The sequence below is a fragment of the Carica papaya genome, chromosome 5 (genome assembly GCF_054855325.1).
Source record: "Carica papaya isolate Zhongbai chromosome 5, ASM5485532v1, whole genome shotgun sequence".
Classification (NCBI taxonomy): domain Eukaryota; kingdom Viridiplantae; phylum Streptophyta; class Magnoliopsida; order Brassicales; family Caricaceae; genus Carica; species Carica papaya.
Genome location: NC_142313.1, coordinates 19,467,128 through 19,482,417, shown reverse-complemented (window position 1 = coordinate 19,482,417; position 15,290 = coordinate 19,467,128). Strand labels below are relative to the sequence as shown.

At 44.4% G+C, this 15,290-nt stretch overlaps 16 pseudogenes; 6 read left to right on the top strand and 10 right to left on the bottom strand.

The window, feature by feature from the left end:
• Positions 1-3,203: 3,203 nt before the first annotated feature.
• Positions 3,204-3,322, bottom strand: LOC148254563 (5S ribosomal RNA; annotated as a pseudogene).
• Positions 3,323-3,672: 350 nt separating this feature from the next.
• LOC148254562 (5S ribosomal RNA) lies at positions 3,673-3,791 on the bottom strand (annotated as a pseudogene).
• A 3,151-nt stretch (positions 3,792-6,942) lies between these two features.
• Positions 6,943-7,059, bottom strand: LOC148254561 (5S ribosomal RNA; annotated as a pseudogene).
• A 348-nt stretch (positions 7,060-7,407) lies between these two features.
• On the bottom strand, positions 7,408-7,522 carry LOC148254560 (5S ribosomal RNA; annotated as a pseudogene).
• A 334-nt stretch (positions 7,523-7,856) lies between these two features.
• LOC148254559 (5S ribosomal RNA) lies at positions 7,857-7,974 on the bottom strand (annotated as a pseudogene).
• Positions 7,975-9,253: 1,279 nt separating this feature from the next.
• LOC148254558 (5S ribosomal RNA) lies at positions 9,254-9,372 on the bottom strand (annotated as a pseudogene).
• A 350-nt stretch (positions 9,373-9,722) lies between these two features.
• Positions 9,723-9,841, bottom strand: LOC148254557 (5S ribosomal RNA; annotated as a pseudogene).
• An 817-nt stretch (positions 9,842-10,658) lies between these two features.
• Positions 10,659-10,777, bottom strand: LOC148254556 (5S ribosomal RNA; annotated as a pseudogene).
• Positions 10,778-12,052: 1,275 nt separating this feature from the next.
• LOC148254555 (5S ribosomal RNA) lies at positions 12,053-12,171 on the bottom strand (annotated as a pseudogene).
• Positions 12,172-12,304: 133 nt separating this feature from the next.
• On the bottom strand, positions 12,305-12,423 carry LOC148254554 (5S ribosomal RNA; annotated as a pseudogene).
• Positions 12,424-12,739: 316 nt separating this feature from the next.
• LOC148254553 (5S ribosomal RNA) lies at positions 12,740-12,858 on the top strand (annotated as a pseudogene).
• A 205-nt stretch (positions 12,859-13,063) lies between these two features.
• Positions 13,064-13,182, top strand: LOC148254552 (5S ribosomal RNA; annotated as a pseudogene).
• A 208-nt stretch (positions 13,183-13,390) lies between these two features.
• LOC148254551 (5S ribosomal RNA) lies at positions 13,391-13,508 on the top strand (annotated as a pseudogene).
• Positions 13,509-13,713: 205 nt separating this feature from the next.
• On the top strand, positions 13,714-13,832 carry LOC148254550 (5S ribosomal RNA; annotated as a pseudogene).
• Positions 13,833-14,038: 206 nt separating this feature from the next.
• On the top strand, positions 14,039-14,157 carry LOC148254549 (5S ribosomal RNA; annotated as a pseudogene).
• Positions 14,158-14,886: 729 nt separating this feature from the next.
• LOC148254548 (5S ribosomal RNA) lies at positions 14,887-15,004 on the top strand (annotated as a pseudogene).
• The last annotated feature ends 286 nt before the right edge of the window (positions 15,005-15,290 follow it).

Sequence of the window (15,290 nt, the reverse complement as noted above, 5' to 3'; positions counted from 1 at the left end):
TAATATCAAGCAAAATGCTCCAGCGCTTCGACTCATGCCTAGATTAAAGGGCCACCTACAACACCCTTTTTTTCGTTGTTCTACAATGTAAGATGTTCATAATGACTCTTTTATCACGTGGTGGACTATAAATGAGTACACACAAAAATTAAGCAAAATGCCCTAGTGCGGCGACTCACGCCGGCAAATGAACCAGTGGACTATGGCTCCAGTCGCGTGTAACATTTAACGCCCTGTCCGCAAAAAGACAGGTGCAACACGAGCACTTCCAAGGAGGTCACTCATCCTAGTACTACTCTCGCCCAAACACGCTTAACTGCAGAGTTATGATGGAATATGATGCATTAGTGCTAGTATGATCACACCCTTTCCATTACTCACTACAAATAAATATACTTTTTCTCTTTCCCGCCCCCCTTCCCGTCATTTGTTTCCTTGTGCTTGTACACTGCACCTCTGCTTCTCGTTCTAATATCAAGTAAAATGCCTCGGTGCCTTGACTCACATTTATGAATAAACCAACAGACTATAGTTCCAATCATGCATAACATCGAACGCCCCATCTGCAAAAAAATGGGTATAACTCGAGGACTTCTCAGGAGGTCAGCCATCCTAGTACTACTCTCACTGAAACACATTTAACTGTGGAGTTCTGATGGGATCTGGTGCATTAATGCTGGCATGATCGCACCCTTTCCATTACGCACTGCAAATAGACATACTTCTTTTCCTTCCCGCCCCCCCTCTCGTCATTTATTTTCTTGTGCGTGCACACTGCACCTCTACTTCTCATTCTAATATCAAGTAAAATGTCCCAGCGCCTTGATTCACATTTGCGAATAAACCAGCAGACCATAGTTTCAGTCGCGTGTAACTTTTATTGTCTCGTGTGAAAAAAAAAACAAGTATAACACGAGGACTTTCTAAGAGGTTAGTCATCTTAATATTACTCTCACTAAAGGACACTTAACTGCATAGTTCTTATGGGATTCGGTGCATTAGTACTGGCCTGATTGCACCCGTCCCATTCCATGCTACAAATGCATGTGCCCCTTCTCTTCCCTCCCCCTTCCTGTAATTTGTTTCATTGTACGCGTACACTTCACCTCTACTTCTAGTTTTAAAATCAAGCGAAATGCCTCGGCTCCTCAACTCATGCCCATATGAACAGATCGCCCGTCGCACCTCATTTTTCCTTGTTCTACTATATAAGATACTCACAGTGATACTCTTATCATGTTATAGGCTTTAATTGAATGCTCGAAAAATATTAAGCAAAATGCCCCAGCGCCATGACTCTAGTTTGTAAATGAATCGACAAACTATCGCTTCGGTCTCACGTAACTTTTAAGGCCCTGTCTGCAAAAAGAAGGGTGCAACACGAGGACTTCCTAGGAGGTTACCCATCCTAGTACTACTCTCTCCAAGTACGCTTAACTGTGAAGTTCTGATGCGATCTAGTGAACTGAAGCTGGTATGATCGCACCCGTTCTAGTTTGCGTTGCAAATACATATACCCCTTCTCCTTCCCTCTCCCCTCCCATCATTTGTTTCGCTGTGTGCGCACCTCACCTCTGCTTCTAGTTCTAAGATCAAGCGAAATGCCCGGTGCCTCGACTCATTCCCATATGAATGAACAGTCTGCCGCACCTCATTTTTCGTTGTTATATTATGGAAGATACTCAAAATGACACTATTATCACGTGATGGGCTTTAATTAAATGTGTAAAAAATATTAAGCAAAATGCCCAGACTCCGTGTCTTACGTTTGTGAATGAACTGGCAAACTGTCGCTCAAGTCCCGCGTAACGTTTAACGTCCCATCTGAAAAAATAATGGTGCAACACAAGGACTTCCCAGGAGGTTTCACCCATCTTAGTGCTACTCTCGCCTAAGCATGCTTAACTGCGGAGCTCTGATGGGATTTGGAGAAATAGTTCTAGTATGATCGCACACATTCTAGTTTGTGCCACAAATACATATTCTCCTTCTACTTCCCTCTCCCCTCCTGTCATTTGTTTCGCTGTGCGCGTACCTCACCTCTGCTTCTAATTCTAATATCAAACAAAATGCCCTGGTACCTCGACTCTTGCCCATATGAACGGATCGCCCGCCGCACCTCATTTTTTATTTTTTTACTATGTAAGATACTCGTAATGATACTCTTATCACGTGATAGGCTTTAATTGAATGCGCAAAAAATATTAAGCAAAATGCTCTGGCGCCGTACTCATGTTTGTGAATGAATCGGCGGACTATCGCTCCGGTCCCACGTAACGTTTAATGCCCCGTCTACAAAAAGAATGGTACAACACGAAGACTTCCTAGGAGATCAACCATCCTAGTACTACTCTCGCCCAAACACGCTTAACTGCGGAGTTTTTATGGGATCCAGTGAACTAGTGCTATTATGATCGCTCCCGTTCTAGTTTGCGCCGCAAAGACATATACCCCTTCTTCTTCTCTCCCACCTCCCATCATTTGTTTCGCTGTGCACGCACCTCACCTCTTCTTCTAGTTCTAAGATTAAGCGAAATGCCCCGCACCTCGACTCATGCCCATATGAACAGATCGCCCGCTGCACCTCATTTTTTGTTGTTCTACTATCTAAGATACTCTTAATGACAGTCTTATCACGTGATGGGCTTTAATTAAATGCGCAAAAAATATTATTAAAATGCTCCAGCACAATGACTCACGTTTGTGAATGAACCTGCGGACCGTCACTCCAATCTCGCATAATGTTTAACGCCCCCGTCTACAAAAAGAATGGTGAAACACGAGGACTTCCTAGCAGGTCACCAATCCCAGCACTACTCTTGCTCCAGCACGCTTAACTATGGAGTGTTGATGGGATCTGGTGAATTAGTGCTGGTATGATCGCACCCGTTCTAGTTCCCCCTCCCCTCCCGTCATTTGATTCGCTGTGCACGAACCTCACCTCTAAATCTAGTTCTAATATCAAACGAAATGTCCTGGTGCCTCGACTCATGCCCATATGAATGGATCGTGCCGCACCTCATTTTTCATTGTTCTACTATGTAAGATGCTCACAAGGACACTCTTATCACGTGATGGGCTTTAATTGAATACGTGAAAAATATTAAGCAAAATGCTCAGGCACCGTGACTCATGTTTGCGAATGAATCGGCATACCATCAGTCTGGTCCTGAAAAATATTTAACACCCCGACTGCAAAAAGAATGGTAAAACACGGGGACCTCCTAAGAGGTCACCCATCCTAGTACTACTCTCACCCAAGCACGCTTAACCGCGGAGTGCTGATTGGATCCGGTGAATTAGTGCTGGTATGATCGCACCCATTCAATTCCGCGCCGCAAATACATATACCCCTTTTCCTTCCCTCCCCCCTCCCGTCATTTGTTTCACTTTGCTCGCACACCTCACCTCTGCTTGTAGTTCTAATATCAAGCAAAATACCCTGGCGCCTCGACTCATGCCCATATGAACAGATCGCCCACCGCATCTCTGTTTCATTGTTTTACTATGTAAGATACTCGTAATAACACTCTTATCACGTGATGAGCTTTAATTGAATGCACGAAAAATATTAAGAAAAATGCCCCAGCACCGTGACTCACGTTTGTAAATAAATCAGTGGACTGTCACTCCGATCCCTTTGTAACGTTTACCGCTTTGTCTACAAAAAAAAGGGTGCAACACGATAATTTCCTAGGAGGTCATCCATCCTAGTACTATTTTTGCCCAAAAACGCTTATCTACGGAGTTCTTGTGGGATCCAGTGAATTAGTGCTATTATGATCGCACCCATTTCATTTTGCGCTGCAAATACATATACCCCTTCTCCTTCCCTCCCCCTTCCCATTATTTTTTTTGCTGTGCGTGCACTCCGCATCTCTTCTTCTAATTCTAATATCAAGCGAAATACCGTGGCGGCTTGACTCATGCTCAGATTAACGGTCTACCTGTCGCACCTCGTTTTTTGTTGTTCTACTATGTAAGATGCTCATAATGAGACTCTTATAACGTGGTTGACTATAAATGAATGCACGAAAATTATTTAAGCAAAATTTCCTAACGCCGCGACTCACATTTGTAAATGTATCGACGGACCATGGTTCCTTTCACGTGTAACATTTATTGCCTCGTGTGCAAAGAAACAGGTGCAACACGAGGACTTTCCAAGAAGTCAACCATCTTAGAACAACTCTCATCAATGGACACTTAACTCCAGAGTTCTTACAGGATTAAGAGCAATAGTGCTTGTCTGATAGCACCCGTCCCATTCTACACTACAAATGCATATGGCCCTTCTCCTTCCCTCTACCCTCCCGTCATTTGTTTTGCTCTACGCGCACACCTCACCTGTGCTTCTAGTTCTAATATCAAAGAAAATGCCCCGACGCCTCAACTCATGCCCATATAAACGGATCGCCTGCCGCACCTCTGTTTTCCTTGTTCTACTATGTAAGATACTCGTAATAACACTCTTATCACGTGATGGGCTTTAATTGAATGCACGAAAAATATAAAGCAAAATGCCCCGGCCGTGACTCACGTTTGTGAATGAACCAGTGAACTGTCGCTCTGGTCCCGTATAACATTTAACGCCCCATCTACAACAAGAATGGTGCAACATGAGAACTTCACAGAAGGTCACCCATCCTAGTACTACTCTCGCTCAAGCACGCTTCATTGTGGAAATCTGATGGGATACGATTAATTAGTGCTGGTATGATCACACCTATTTTATTTCACGCTGTAAATACATGTACCCCTTCTCCTTCCCTCCTCCCTCCCATAATTTTTTTCGTTGTGCATGCACCTTATAGCTCTTCTTCTAATTCTAGTTTCAAGCGAAATGCCCCGATAGCTCGACTCATGCCAAGATGAAATGATCGCCCGCCGCACCTCATTTTCCGTTATTCTACTATGTAAAATGCTCGTAACGAGACTCTTATAAAGTAGTAGACTATAAATGAATGCACGAAAAAGTATTAAGCAAAATGCCCTAACGTCGCGACTCACATCTGCAAATGAATCGACGGACCGTGGTTCCTTTTGCACGTAACATTTATTTCCTCGTGTGCAATGAAATAGGTTCAACACGAGGACTTTCCAAGAGGTGAACCATCTAAGAACTACTCTCACCAAAGGACACTTAACTGTAGAGTTCTTACGGGATTCAGTGCAATAGTGTTGGTGTGATAGCACCCGTCCCATTCTACACTACAAATACATGTGACCCTTCTCCTTCCCTCCCCCCTCCCATCATTTGTTTTGCTGTACGCGCACACCTCACCTCTACTTCTAGTTCTAATATCAAGAGAAATGTCCCGACGCCTTGACTCATGCCCATATAAACAGATTGCCTGCTGCAACTCTGTTTTTGTTGTTCTACTATGTAAAACACTCGTAATAACACTTTTATCACATGAGGGCTTTAATTGAAAGCACAAAAAATATTATGCAAAATTCTCTAGCACCGTGATTCACATTTATGAATGAATCGGCGGACTATCGTTCTGGTTCCACGTAACGTTTAACGTTGCAAAAAAAAGGGTGCAACACAAGGACTTCCCAGGAAGTCACCCATCCTAATACTACTCTCGCTAAAGAACACTAAAATGCGGAGCTCTGATGGGATCTGATGAATTAGTCCTGGTGTGATCATAGTCGTTCAAGTTCACGTTGCAAATACATATACCCCTTCTCTCCCCTCCCCCCTCCCGTCATTTGTTTCGCTGTACACGCACACCTCACCTCTTCTTCTACTTCTAATATAAAGCGAATTGTTCTGGCGCCTCGACTCATGCCCATATGAACGGATCACCCGCCGTACCTCTATTTTCGTTGTTCTACTATATAAGATACTCGTAATAACACTCTTATCACGTGATGAGTTTTAATTGAATGCATGAAAAATATTAAGCAAAATGCACTAGCGTCGTGACTCATGTTTACGAATGAACCGGTGGATCGTCACTCCGGTCCCGCATAACGTTTAACGCCTCATCTGTAAAAAGAATGGTGCAACATGAGGACTTCCCAGCAGGTCACCAATCCTAGTACTACTCTCTCCTGAGCATGCTTAACTGTGAAGTTCTGATGAGATCTAGAGAACTAGTGCTGGTATGATCGCACCCTTTCTTATTTGCGCCGCAAATACATATATCACTTCACCTTTCCTCTCCCTTCCCATCAATTGTTTCGCTGTATGCGAACCTCATCTCAGCTTCTAGTTCTAATATCAAGCGAAATATTCAAGTGCCTCGACTTATGCCCATATGAATGGATTGCCCATTGCACCTTATTTTTCGTGGTTCTACTATTTAAGATGCTCGCAATGACACTCTCATCACGTGATGAGTTTTAGTTAAATGCGTAAAAAATATTAAGCAAAATGCCCCAGCACCGTGACTCCCGTTTATGAATGAACCGGCAGACTATCACTCCAGTCCCGCGTAATGTTTAGCACCCCCACTGCAAAAAGAATGGTCCAACACGAGAACTTCCTAGAGGTAACCCATCCTTGTACTACTCTCGCCCAAGAATGCATAACTGTGGAGTTCTATTGGGATCCGATGAACTAGTGCTGGTATGATCACACCCTTTCTATTTTGCACCGCAAATACATATGCCTCTTCTCCTTCCCTCTCCCTTCCTGTCATTTATTTCGTTGTGCGAGCATCTCACCTCTGCTTCGAGTTCTAATATCAAGTGATATGCCCTGGCGTCTCGACCCATGCCCATACGAAGGGATCGCCCGCCGCACCTCATTTTTTGTTGTTCTACTATTTAAGATGCTCGCAATGACACTCTCATCACGTGAGGGGCTTTAGTTGAATACGCAAAAAATCTTAAGCAAAATGCCCTAGCACCGTGACTCACGTTTGTAAATGAACCAGCAGATCGTCGCTCTAGTCCTGCGTAATGTTTAATGCCCCGTCAGCAAAACGAAGGGTGCAACACGAGAACTTCCCAAGAGGTAACCCATCCTAGTACTACTCTCACCCAAGAACACAACTGTGGAGTTCTGATGGGATCCGGTGAACTAGTGCTGGTATGATCACACCCTTTCTATTTTACGTCGCAAATACATATGCCCCTTCTCCTTCCCTCTCCCTTCCCGTCATTTGTTTCGTTGTGCGTGCACCTCACCTCTACTTCGAGTTCTAATATCAAGCGAAATGCCCTGGTGCCTCGACCCATGCCCATATGAAGGCATCGCCCGTCGCACCTCATTTTTTGTTGTTATACTATTTAAGATGTTCGCAATGACACTTTCATCACGTGAGGGGCTTTAGTTGAATACGCAAAAAATCTTAAGCAAAATGCCCTAGTGCCGTGGCTCACTTTTGTTAATGAACCGGTGGACCATCGCTTCGGTCCCACATAATGTTTAATGCCCCATCTGCAAAAAGAAGGGTGCAACACGAGGACATCCCATGAGGTCACCCATCCTAGTACTACTCACGCCCAAGCTTTTTTGTAGAGTTCTGATGGGATCCGGTAAACTAGTGCTAGTATGATCGCACCCTTTCTTGTTTGCACTGCAAATACATATGCCCCTTCTCTTTCTCTCTCCCCTCCCATTTTTTATTTCGCTGTGCGCACACCTTACCTCTGCTTCTAGTTCTAATATCAAGAGAAATGCCCCGGCGCCTCGACTCATGCCTATATGAACAAAACACCGGTCGCACCTCATTTTTTGTTGTTCTACTATGTAAGATACTCGCCACGTGATGGACTTCAATCGAATGTGCGAAAAATATTAAGAAAAATACCTCAGCGCCGTGACTTACATTTGTGAATGAACCGACGGACCATCGCTCTGGTCCCGCGTAATGTTTAACACCTTGCCTGCAAAAAAAAGGGTGCAACACAAGGACTTCCTAGGAGGTCACCCATCCTAGTACTACTCTTGCCCAAACACGCTTTATTTTGGAGTTCTGATGGGATCCAGTGAATTAGTGTGGTATGATTGCACCCTTTCTTGTTTACACCTAAAAAACATATGCCCCTTCTCCTTCTCTCTCTCCTCCCATCATTTATTTTGCTATGCGCGCACCTCTTCTCTACTTCTATTTCTAATATCAAGCAAATTACCCCAGCGCCTCGACTCATGCCCACATGAACGGATCGCCTGCCGCGCCTCGTTTTTTGTTGTTCTACTATTTAAAATGCTCGCAATGACACTGTTATCACGTGGTGGGCTTTAATTGAATGTGTAAAAAATATTAAGCAAAATACCTCAGTGCTGTGATCACGTTTGCGAATGAATCAGCAGATCGTCGCTCCAGTCCAACGTAACGTTTAACGCCCCGTCTGCAAAAAGAAGGGGTCAACACGATAAATTTCTAGGAAGTCACCCATCCTAGTACTACTCTTGCCCAAGCCCGCTTAACTGCGGAGTTCTGATGGGATTCGGTGAACTAGTGATGGTATGATCGCACCCGCTTTGGTTTACACCAGAAATACATATAGCCCTTCTCCTTCCCTCTCCCCTCCCATAATTTGTTTCGCTGTGCACACACCTTACCTCTATTTCTATTTCTAATATCAAGCGAAATGCCCCGACGCCTCGACTCATGCCCATATGAACGGAACTTTTGCCGCGCCTCATTTTTTGTTATTATACTATGTAAGATGCTCGCAATGACACTCTTATGATGTGACGGATTTTAACTGAATGCACGAAAAATATTAAGCAAAATGCCCCGATGCCGTGACTCACTTTTGTAAATAAACCGGTGAACTGTCACTACGGTCTCGCGTCACGTTTAAGGCCCCGTCTGCAAAAAGAAGGGTGAAACACAAGGACTACCCAAGAGGTCACGCATCCTAGTACTACTCTCGCCCAAACACGCTTAATTACAGAGTTCTGATGGGATTCGGTAAACTTTTGCAGGTATGATCGCACACATTCTTGTTTGTGTAGTAAGTACATATACTCCTTCTCCTTCCTTCTCCCCTCCCGTCATTTGTTTTGCTGTGCGGGCACCTTACCTCTGTTTCTTGTTCTAATATCAAGCGAAATGCCCCGGCGCCTCGATTCATGCCCATATAAATGGATCGCGCCGCATCTTATTTTTGTTTGTTCTATTATGTAAGATGCTCGCAATAACACTCTTATCACGTGATGGGCTTTAATTGAATGCGCAAAAAATATTAAGCAAAATTCCAGGGTGTCGTGACTCATATTTGCGAATGAACCGATGGACCTTCGTTCTAGTCTCGAAAAATGTTTAACACCCCGTCGACAAAATGAAGGGTACAACACGAGTACTTTTGAAGAGGTCACCCATCCTAGTATTACTCTCGTCCAAGCACGTTTAACTGCAGAGTTCTAATGGGATCTGGTGAACTAGTGCTGGTATGATCGCACTCCTTCTAGTTTGCTCCGCAAAGACATATACCCCTTCTCCTTCCCTCTCCCTTCCCGTCATTTGGTTCGTTGTGTGGGCACCTCACCTCTGCTTCTAGTTCTAATATCTAGCGAAATGCCCCAGCGCCTCGATTCATGGCCATATGAACGGAACGCCTGCCGCACCTTGTTTTTCATTGTTCTACTATGTAACATGCTCACAATGACACTTTCTTTCACGTGATAGGCTTTAATTGAATGCGCAAAAATTTTTTAAGCAAAATGCCCCGTCGCCATGACTCACATTTGCGAATGAATCGACAGACCGTCGCTTTTGTCCCTTATAACGTTTAATGCTCCATCTGCAAAAAGAAGGGTGGAACATGAGATCATCTAAGGAGATCACCCATCCTAGTACTACTCTCGCCCAAGCACGCTTAACTGCGGAGTTCTGATGGGATCCGGTGAACTAGTGCTGGTATAATCGCACTTATTCTTGTTTGCACCGCAAGTACATATATCCCTTCTCCTTCCCTCCCCCCTCCCGTCATTTGTTTCACTATGCGCGCGCACCTCACTTCGACTTCTAGTTCTAATATCCAGCAAAATACCTCGGTGCCTCGACTCATGCCCGTAGGAACGGATCATCCGCCGCACCTCATTTTTTATTTTTCTACTATGTAAGATACTCATAATGACAATCTTATAATCTGATGGGCTTTAATTGAATGCACGAAAAATATTAAGCAAAATGTTCAGGCGCCGTGACTCACGTTTGCGAATGAACTTGAGGACTATCCCTCCAGTCACACGTAACGTCTAACGCCCCGCCTGCAAAAAGAAAGGTGCAACACGATAACTTCTTAGGAGGTCAACCATCCTAGTTTTACTCTCGCCCAAGCACACTTAACTGCGGAGTTCTGATGGGATCCAGTGAACTAGAGCTGGTATGATCGCTCCCATTCTAATTTGCACTGCAAAGACATATACCCCTTCTCCTTCCCTCTCCCCTTCTCATCATTTGTTTCGCTGTACACTCACCTCACCTCTTCTTCTAGTTCTAATATCATGCGAAATGCCCCACGCCTCGACTCATGCCCATATGAAAGGATCGCCCGCCGCATCTCAATTTTTATTGTTATACTATGTAAGATACTCGCAATGACACTCTTATCATGTAATGGACTTTAATTGAATGCGCGAAAAATATTGAGCAAAGTGCCCTGGTGCCGTGACTCACGTTTGCAAATGAACCGTCGGACCGTCGCTCTAGTCCCACGTAAAGTTTAATGCCCCGTCTACAAAAAGAAGGGTGCAACACGAAGACTTACAAGGAGGTCACCCATCCTAGTGCTACTCTCGCCCAAGCACGCTTAACTATGGAGTTCTTATGGGATCCGAGGAACTAGTGCTGGTATGATTGCACCAATTCTAATTTACACCGCAAGTACATATACCCCTTCTCTTTCCCTCTCCCCTTTCATCCTTTGTTTCGCTATCCACATACCTCACCTCTGCTTCTAGTTCTAATATCAAGTAAAATGTCCCGGCACCTCGACTCACACCCATATGAACGGATCGCGCTGCATCTCGTGTTTCGTTGTTCTACTATATAAGATGCTCTAATGACACTCTCATCACGTGATGGGCTTTAATTGAATACACGAAAAATATTAAGCAAAATGCTCCAGCGCCATGACTCATATTTACGAATGAACCGGCGAACCATTGTTTTGGTCCCTCGTAACGTTTAATGCCCCGTCTGCAAAAAGAAGGGTTCAACATGAGCACTTCCCAAAAGGTCACCTATCTTAGAACTACTTTAACACAAGCACACTTAATTGCGGAGTTCTGATGGGATCTGGTGAACTAATGCTAGTATGATTGCAGCCACTCTAGTTCGTGCCCCAAATACCTATACCCCTTCTCCTTCTCTCTCCCCTCCTGTCATTGGTTTCGTTGTGCACGCACTTCACCTCTACTTTTAATTCTAATATCAAGCGAAATTCCCAAGCGCCTCAAATCATGCCCATATGAACGAAACGCCGGTCACACCTCATTTTTTGTTGTTCTACTATGTAAGATGCCCATAAAGACACTCTTATCACATGATGGGTTTCAATCCAATGCACGAAAAATATTAAAAAAAATATCTCGGTGCCATGACTCACGTTTGTGAATGAACCGGTGGACCGTCACTCCGGTCCTGCGTAACGTTTAATCCCTATTTATAAAAAGAAGGATGCAACACGAGGGCTTCCCAAGAGGTCACCCATCCTAGTATTACTCTCGCCCACGAACGCATAACTGTGGAGTTCTGATGGGATCTGGTGAACTAATGCTAGTATGATCATAGCCACTCTAATTCGTGCGCTAAATACCTATACCCCTTCTTCCCTCTCCCCTCCTGTCATTTGTTTCGTTGTGCGCGCACTTCACCTTTGCTTCTAATACTAATATCAAGCAAAATACCCCGGTGTCTCGACTCATGCCCATATGAACGGATCGCCCGCCGCACCTTTGTTTTCGTTGTTCAACTATGTAAGATGCTTGTAATAAAACTCTTATAACGTGATGGGCTTTAATTGAATGCGCAAAAAATATTAAGCAAAATGCTCCAGCATTGTGACTCACGTTTGCGAATGAACCGGTGGACTGTCGCCCCGGTCTTGCGTAATGTTTAATGCCCTGTCTACATAAAGAAGGGTGCAACACGAGGACTTCCCAAGAGGTCACCTATCCTAGTACTACTCTCACCCAAAAATGCTTAACTGTGGAGTTCTGATGGGATCCAGCGAATTAGTGCTAGTATGATCGCACCTATTCCATTTCGTGCTGTAAGTAAATCTACCCCTTCTCCTTCCCTCCCCCCTCCCATTATTTTTTTCGTTGTGCGCGCACCCCGCACAGTCGCTCCGGTCCCACTTAACGTTTAATGCTCTGTTTGTAAAAAGAAGGGTGCAAGACGAGAACTTTCCAGGAGGTCACCCATCCTAGTACTACTCTCGCCCAAACACGATTAGCTGCGGAGTTCTAATGGGATCTGGTGAAGTAGTGCTGGTATGATCGCACTCTTTTCTTTTTGCGATGCAAATAAATATTTGCCTTCTCCTTCCCTTTCCCCTCCCATCATTTGTTTCGCTATGCGTGTACCTCACCTCTACTTCTAGTTCTAATATCAAGTGAAATGCCCCGGCGCCTCGATTCATGCCCATTTAAACGGATCACTCGCCGCACCTCATTTTTCATTGTTCTTCTATTTAGGATGCTTGCAATGACATTCTTATCACGAGATGGACTTTAATTGAATGCACAAAAAATATTAAGCAAAATGCTGCGGCGCTGTGACTCACGTTTGTTAATGAGTATATTTGCATCGCGGAATAAAACAGGCGCGATCATACCAGCACTAATGCACTAGATTCCATCAAAACTCCGCAGTTAAGTTTGCTAGGGCGAGAGTAGTACTAGGATGGGTGACCTACTGGCAAGTCCTCGTGTTGCACCCATTTTTTTTCAGATGGGTCGCTCGACGTTACGTGCGATTGGAACTATGTCTGCTGGATTATTCGCAAATGTGAGCCAAGGCGCCAGGGAATTTTACTTGATATTAGAACTAGAAGAAGAGGTGCAGTGTTCACGCACAAGGAAACAAATGACGGGAGGGGGGAGGGAAGGAGAAGGAGGGTATATATTTGCAACGCAGAATGAATCAGGTGCGATCGTACCAACACTAATGCACCGGATCCCATCAGAACTCTGCAGTTAAATGTGCTTGAGCGAGAGTAGTACTAAGATGGGTGACCTCCTTAGAAGTACTCGTGTTGCACACATTTTTTTATACAGATGAGTCGTTCGATGTTATGCATGACTAGAATTATGGTCTGCTGGTTTATTCGTAAATGTGAGTCGTGGTGCCGGGACATTTTACTTGATATTAGAACGAGAAAAAGAGTTGCAGTGTGCATGCACAAGGAAACAAATGACGGGAGGGGGGAGGGAATGAGAATGAGTGTATGTATTTGCAGCACGGAATCAAATAAGTGCGATCATACTAGCACTAATGCACCGGATCCCATCAGAACTCCGCAGTTAAATGTGGTTGGGCAAGGTAGTACTAAGATGGGTGACCTCCTTAGAAGTACTCATGTTGCACCCATTTTTTTGCAAATAGGCCGTTCGACGTTACGCGCGACTGGAAGTATGGTCCGCTAGTTTATTCGCAAATGTGAGTTACAGCGCCGCGACATTTTACTTGATATTAGAACGACAAGGGAGGTGCAGTGTGCACGCACAAGGAAACAAATGATAGGAGGGGGGAGGGAATGAGAATGAGTGTATGAATTTGTAGCGCGGAATGAAACAACTGCGATCATACCAGCACTAATGCACTAGATCCCATCAGAACTCCGCAGTTAATTGTGCTTGGGCGAGAGTACTACTAAGATGGGCGACCTCTTGGGAAGTCCTCTTGTTACACTCTTTTTTTTGCAGATGAGTCGTTCGACGTTACACGTGACTGAAACTATTGTCAATTGGTTTATTTGTAAATGTGAGTCACGGTGCCAAGGCATTTTACTTGATATTAGAAGGAGAAGGAGAGGTGCAGTTTGCACGCACAAGGAAACAAATGATGGGAGAGGGGAGGAAAAGAGAATGAGTGTATGTATTTGCAGCACGGAATGAAACTGGTGCGATCATACCAGCACTAATGCACCGAATCCCATCAGAACTCCACAGTTAAGTGTTCTTGGGCGAGAGTAGTACTAGGATGGGTGACCTCCATGGAAGTCCTCGTGTTGCACTTGTCTATTTCTTAATATTTTTCGTGCGTCCATTTATAATCTACCACGTGATAAGAGTGTCATTACGAGTACCGTAAATAATAGAACAAGCAAAATAGAGGTGCGGCGGGCGGTCCATTATTCTGGGCGTGAGTCGAGGCAACGGGCCATTTTACTTGATATTACAACTAGAAGTAGAGGTGCGGTGTCCATAGAAAGCGAAACAACTGATGGGAGCGGGGAGGGAAAGAAAAGGGGTATATGTATTTGAAGTGAGGAATAGGACGGATGGGTCATACTAGCAATAATGCATCGTATCCCATCATAATCTGTAGTTAAGCGTGTTTGTTCGAGAGTAATACTAGGATGAGTGACCTCTTGGGAAGTTCTTGTGTTGTGCCCGTCTTTTTGCGGATAAGGCATCAAATGTTACGTGCGACCGGAGCCATAGTCCGCTGGTTCATTTATTAGCATGAGTCGCCGCACCAGGGCATTTTGCTTACTTTTTTTGTGTACTCATTTATAGTCCACCACGTGATAAGAGAGTCATTACGAGCATCTTACATAGTAGAACATTGAAAAAGAAAGGTGTGGCGGGTGGTCCTTTAATCTGGGCATAAGTCGAGGTGCTGGGGCATTTTGCTTGATATTAGAACTAGAAACAGAGATGCTGTGTGCGCGCACAACGAAAACAATGACGAGAGAAGGGAGGAAAGGAGAAGGGGTACATGCATTTGCAATGCATAATGAAAGGGGTGCGATCATACCAGCACTAATGCACCGTCTCCCATCGAACTATGCAGTTAAGCATGCTTGGGTGAGAGTAGTACTAGGATTGGTAACCTCCTGAGAAGTCTTCGTGTTGCACTATCTTTTTACAAACGGGGCGTAAAATGATGTATGTTATCGGAGCCACAATCCGCTGGCGTGAGTCTTGTCGCCAGAAAATTTTGCTTACTATTTTTTCATGCATTCATTTATAGTCTACCACGTGATAAGATTGTCATTACAAGCATCTTACATAGTAGAATAAAGAAAAATGAGATACGGCGGGCGGTCCTTTCTTCCAGCATCAGTCGAGATGCCGAGGCATTTAATTTGATATTATAAATATAAACAGAGGTGCGGTGTGCGCGTACAGCGAAAAAAATGATAGG